Consider the following 6,000-nt stretch of genomic DNA (forward strand, 5'->3'; position numbering starts at 1 on the left):
AAACTTAAACATCGTGGGGACTTTTTTCTCTTTCTTTTCTTCCTTTTTTTTTTTTTTTTTTGTGACGGGTCTCCCTGCAGCCCTAGCTGGCCTGGAACTCACTATGTAGACCAGGCTGGCCTTGATTTCACAGAGATCCATCTGCCTGCTTCTGCCTTCCAAGTGCTGGGACTACAGGCATGTGCCACCATGCCTGACTATTGTGGGAACTGTCAAACATATATAAAAGTAGGGAGAATAGTATAAAGAACTCTCACATGTGCATCAACCTGTATTAGCAGTTGCCTGTTACTGGCCAGTCTTGTTTAGCCTGTATCCCTACCCATTCTTTGCTCCCACACCAACAAATTTCAGGCAGTATTATCTGGCCAAAGGACATTAAAAACATAACCAGGCTGGGCGTGGTGGTGCACACTTTTAATCCCAGCACAGGTGGATCTCTGCCAGTTTAAGAACAGCCTGGTCTACATAGCAAGTTCCAGAGTAACCAGGGCTACTTACTGAGACTCTCTCTCTTAAAAAAAGAAATAACAAACCCATAACTAAAATCATTAGAACAAACCTCTAATTCCTTAATAACAAATATCAGTATGAAGTTTATGCTCAAATTTTCTGATGATTTCAGGTGATTTTTACAGTTCATTCAAACAAGAATGCAAACAATGTTCATAAATTGCAATTAATTGAGAAACTAAGGAAGCACATTAATCCTTCATCATCTTTCTTTGTGTCTTATATTTCTTATAAATTACTAATTAGAACCAAGTCTGGTGGCACATGCCTTTAATCCCAGCACTCTGAGTTCAAGAACAGTCTGTCCAGCTTGGGCTACAGGGAGACCCTGTCTCAAAAAAACAAAAACAAAAACAAAAAAACCTGCTAATTAGAGTGAAAGTTTTAAACAATGTTTTAACCAACTTAATGATTATTTTGGAATAACTACATTTATAAGACAAATATGGTAAATAGGCAAAGTAATGTAATATAATTTGAAACACTACACTACACTATAAATATTTTCATGTTTAACATTTTGTTTGATGTTGAATTATATATTTTAATTTAGTCTTTTTAAATTTTTGTCTATTTTTTTGAAATTTTATTTATTGCCAGGTGTGGTTGTGGTGCATGCCTTTAATCCCAGCACTGGGAGGCAGAGGCTACATAGTAAGTTCCAGGCCAGCTAGGGCTAACAACAAAAAAAAATTATTTTTATTTTATGTGTATGAGTGTTATGTCTGCATATGTGTAAGTACATCGTGTTGTACAGTGCCCGAGGAGGTCAGAAGACAACATCGGACCCCCTGGCACTGGAGTTATGGATGGTTGTTAGCTGCCATGTGGGTGCTGGGACTCAAACCTGGGTCCTCTGAGAGAGCAGCTCTTAACCACTAGCTATCTCTCCAGCCCTAATTTTTTTTTTTAAGTGTATGAGAAGAGAGAGAGAGAGAGGTTAGTACAGGCACGCAGGTGCCATGCTGTGCATGTGGAGGTCAGAGGACAACTTTTTGAGATGCTGTTCTCTCCTTCTGCCTTGTTTCTGAGGCCAACTCTTGTTTTTGCCATCCTGTTCTGCACACTCCTGGCTATCTGGCCCTCTTAACTTCCAGGCAATTTTCCTGCCTCTCTTTTCCATCTTGACACAGGATTGGTCGGATTACAGTTGAGATGCACACTGGCCTCAAATTCCTGAAGTACTTGAGGATGACCTCAAGCTGTTTTGGAGACTGGGTCTCACTATGTAGCCCTTTTTGGCCTGGAACTCACTATGTAGAGCAGGCTAGCTTCAGACTCGTAGAGATCCCAAGTATATGCCACATGCCTGGCATACTTGAACTTCTCTGTTCCTTTTGCCTCTACCCCCCAGTACTGGGATTACTGGTATGTACAACCACATCCAGTTTATGAAATGCTGGGGATCAAATCCAGGGCTTGTCCTGATAGACAAGCCCTCTACTAACTGAGCTACTTCCCCAGCCTTTACCTCTTAGTAAGAGGTAGAGAAAACTGGGGGGCTAGTGAGATGGCTCAATGGGAAAAGGTAAACATGCTCAACAACCTGAGTTCAGTCTCTGTGACCCACATATTAGAAAGGAAAAACCAACTTGCATACATTGCCCTCTGTTTTCCACATACAAACCATGGCCCATGCCACACACATAGAACACAAAATAAGTAATGGAAGTATTTTTATAAAAGAGGGAAGGAGGGGTTGGAGAGATGGCTCAGCAGTTAAGAGCACTGGCTGTTCTTGCAGACGACCTGAATTCGGTTCCCAGCACCCACATATCTGTAACTAATAACTTCATCTGTAGCTCTCTTCTGGCCTCTGTGGGCACTGTACAACATGGGTGCACTGACATACATGCAAACAAAATACATACACATAAACTATTTTAAAATAAAAAATAAAAAAATCTTAACTGCTTGCATCCTAGTGATGATTTTTTATTTCTGTTATACTGGCTAGTCTTCAAATGGAAGAAGGTTAAGAACTATAATATAAGTGATTCCAGTTCTCCTAATAAAGCAAGAAGAATCAGGATTTCTGGCACATTTAAGAAAAAGGGAGGCAGCTTTGTTTAGAAGTGATGAAAGAAAAAATAGTTGAAGACTTAAGTGTGAGAGGAAGTTGGTAAGATTCACATAGTTGGCAGAGCAACAGCATGCTATCTGATTAGCAATCTTTGTTTTGCAGGTAATTAATGCATGATTATTTGACAACCAAAACTAAAAGTAACACCTTCGGGGGAAGGCAGGAACATTCGGTTTCTAAGTACTAGTTATGTTCATGCTTTTTTTTTAATTTTTTATTTTGTGTATATGTTCATGCTTTTTAAAGAAGCAACATTCTAACAATGATAATTCCATGGAAAGCACTGTAATAAAACCACAGTTTAAAGCCAGACATAGTGGTTAATGTCCAAGCTCAGCACTTCGGAGGCTGAAGCAGGAAGACTGAGTTGCAGGTTAGCCTGGACTGTTCAGAAAGACCCTGTCTTGAAGCAAAAAAAAAAAAAAAAAAAAAAAAAAAAAAAACTAGCCGTATACCACAGCTTACCTCAAAGATAATAAGAATAGGATTTTTATTTAATTTTTTTATTTTTGATCTCCTTGAGACAGGGTCACCCTGTATCCCTAGCCTCGATCTCACAAAGATCCACCTGCTTCTGCCTCCCAAGTGCTGGGATTAAAGGTGTGCACCCCCATGCCTGGCTAGAATAGAATTTTTTAAAATTTATTTTTATTTTAACAGAGCATAGAGTAGTGGTTTATTTACAGAAGAGTTGGGCGCCCCACGTTATGGGTGCGCCATAAAGTCTACACTCATATACAGATCCTGTGACCTCCCGATAGATGCACAAAATTGTGAGAGAGGTGCCTCTTGGTGTTCTGGGCTTATATATCCTTTACCGCTCCCACCCCATAGAATAGAATTTAAAAAATTATTTTAAATACCATGGCACACATGGGAGTTGGTTTCAGTTCTTTCCTTCTACCATGTGGGTTCTAGGGATCAAACTCAGGTCATTTATGCTCTGTAGGAAGTACTTTTACCCACTGAACTATCTGGCCTGCCCAAGGGTAGGATATTTTAAGGAAAGTTGATCATATTTCCCAAAGGTATTATTAGTTTCAAACTGTAGGTCAAGACCATAGGTCCATTCTGGCTACCTTGAATACCTTGGGCAAACTTCCTGGGTCACTAGAACTGTCATTACTATAGGTCTGTGCTCTCTCATCTATGATGCCTTTCTAGGGGACATTCCATGTGTATATCCAATGTTTAGGTGACTGTGAGCTTTGCTTCCACCTCAGTAGAGTAGACCAAGGCTGAGCACCTCATCCAAAGGCAGCTTCTGATAGCCTAATGAGACAGACTTACACAAAAATCAGCTTTTATAATAAGGCAATTAAAATAAGGCAGCAGAAGGAAAGATTATGAAAGATCCTGTATGTTTGAGATGGGACAGAACAGCTCACCTCCAAGACAGTTGCTACCTTTCTCCTCCCAAACTGTGGCCTTGTAATTGATTCCCTTTATCTTGAGGTTGGTTTGAGTTTCCAGCCCTTGCAGCCAAAAATCAAACTGGAGCATTTGTCACTTTTTATAATAGTTAAAGGAAATGGTTTGTAAAAAAATTTATCAAAAGATGAAGGATGAAACATCCCAAATTAAAATGGTTTTAGTATTGTCAGTATCCCCTCCCAGGGAGACTTGGTTATAGTGATCTTTGAAGGAAGGTAGCTCTCACTAGGGTCTATGTGTATTCTACCCTGGTTGCATGTTAGAATCGCCTGGGAAACTTTGCCTACTTTTTGCCTGGCATCACCTATATAGTTTTCAGATAACATAATTTTAGAATGTCTGTACCAAACTAGGAACATTATGGTAATGTTTTGTTTGAATCCAAGCAGGTTCAGTTAGTTGAGTATCTTGTTTTTGTTTGATTTTATTCTTCTAAAATGAATCTTCATCTGAGAATTATTTACTTGAGTGTTTGATATATGTGGGCACACTAACCACTGTACAAGTAGAGGTCAGGGGACAACTTTGTGGAATCTGCTCTCTACACCTTTAGGTGGATTTGGGGGAATCAACTGGGGTCGTCATACATGCCAAATGCTTTATGTGCTGAACCACCTTGGCAGCACAGAGTAGTTTTATTAATTTATATTGTGTGTGTGTGTGTGTGTGTGTGTGTGTGTGTGCACTCAAGTGCCAAGGCCCAAAAGTGGAGATCAGAGGACAACTTTTGGGAGTCTATTCTGTCCTTCTAGCATGTGGTTTCCAGTGATCTCAGTCGAACTCAAGTTGTCAGGCTTGGAGGCTGGTGGCTTTATCTGCTGAACATCTCACTGGTCCTATTTTATTTTTTATTTATGTGTGGGGGTCATTATGTCTGTCTTGTATCTGTGCATGTACATGCAGGTGCCCAGTGAACAAATAGGATCCCTGGAACTGGAGTTATATATAAGTGGCTGTGAGACAGTGCATGTGGGTGCTAGGCACCAAACTTGGGTTTAGAGCAGTGTTAGAGCAGTAAGCACTCTACCACTGGGCCATTGCTCCAGTCTCCCTGTTTTATTTTTTAAAGGAAAAACAGTGTGCCATCTGGTAAATGATTTGAGGATACTGTATTGCACTCAGCCTTCATGATTGATTGATTGAGTGGGTGAATGAGTGAGTGAGTGATTCATTCATTCATTCATCATTCAGAGACCTAGCTGGCCTGGAACTCACTATGTAGACCATATGTGGTCTCGAACTCACTAATATCCCCCGTGTCTGCCTCCCAAGTGTTGGTATTAAAGGTGTGCATCATCACGCCCAGCAAAGCTTCAATATTTTGGGAATAATTACATGTGGTTTAGTAATGTTTGAAAGCACCGATCCCACCCATATATTTTGCTCTATTTAAATCAAAAAATTTTTATAGGCTACAGGTAGGAGACTTTCAGGTATGCATCATTCATGCCCAATTATAAAGGTTTTTTTTTTTTCAAATGAACAGTCGTTATAAGTCTTTTATTTAAGATCTGTCACGAGAACAAAGTATTTCAGTTAGTGTAGTTTGCTATTTTACTGCTGCAGATGAGAAAACGTAGTTTTCTGGGGCTGGAGAGATGGCTCAACGGTTAAGAGCACTGACTGCTTTTGCAGAGGACCTGGGTTCGATTCCCAGCACCCACATGGCAGCTATGAACTGTCCTTAACTCCAGTTCCACGGGAATCCGAAGCCCTCTTCTGACCTCTGCGGCATTGCACGACAAGGGTGCACTCACATACATGCAGCCAATACACTCATACACACAAAATAAAAATAAATATTTTAAAAAACAGAAAAACAACGTAGTTTTCTGACGTAGCAACTTAAATTCTAGCGCCACGATAATGTCAGCACTACCCAGACCCCAAGTGGGCTTGTCCTTACGTGATACTTGGGGAAATGGTCCTCCTTTCTGGAGCATAGACGAAACAAACTGCCCTGGCCCTCA

Source organism: Nannospalax galili, unplaced genomic scaffold (genome assembly GCF_000622305.1).
Source record: "Nannospalax galili isolate Female #2095 unplaced genomic scaffold, S.galili_v1.0 scaffold11, whole genome shotgun sequence".
Classification (NCBI taxonomy): Eukaryota; Metazoa; Chordata; class Mammalia; order Rodentia; family Spalacidae; genus Nannospalax; species Nannospalax galili.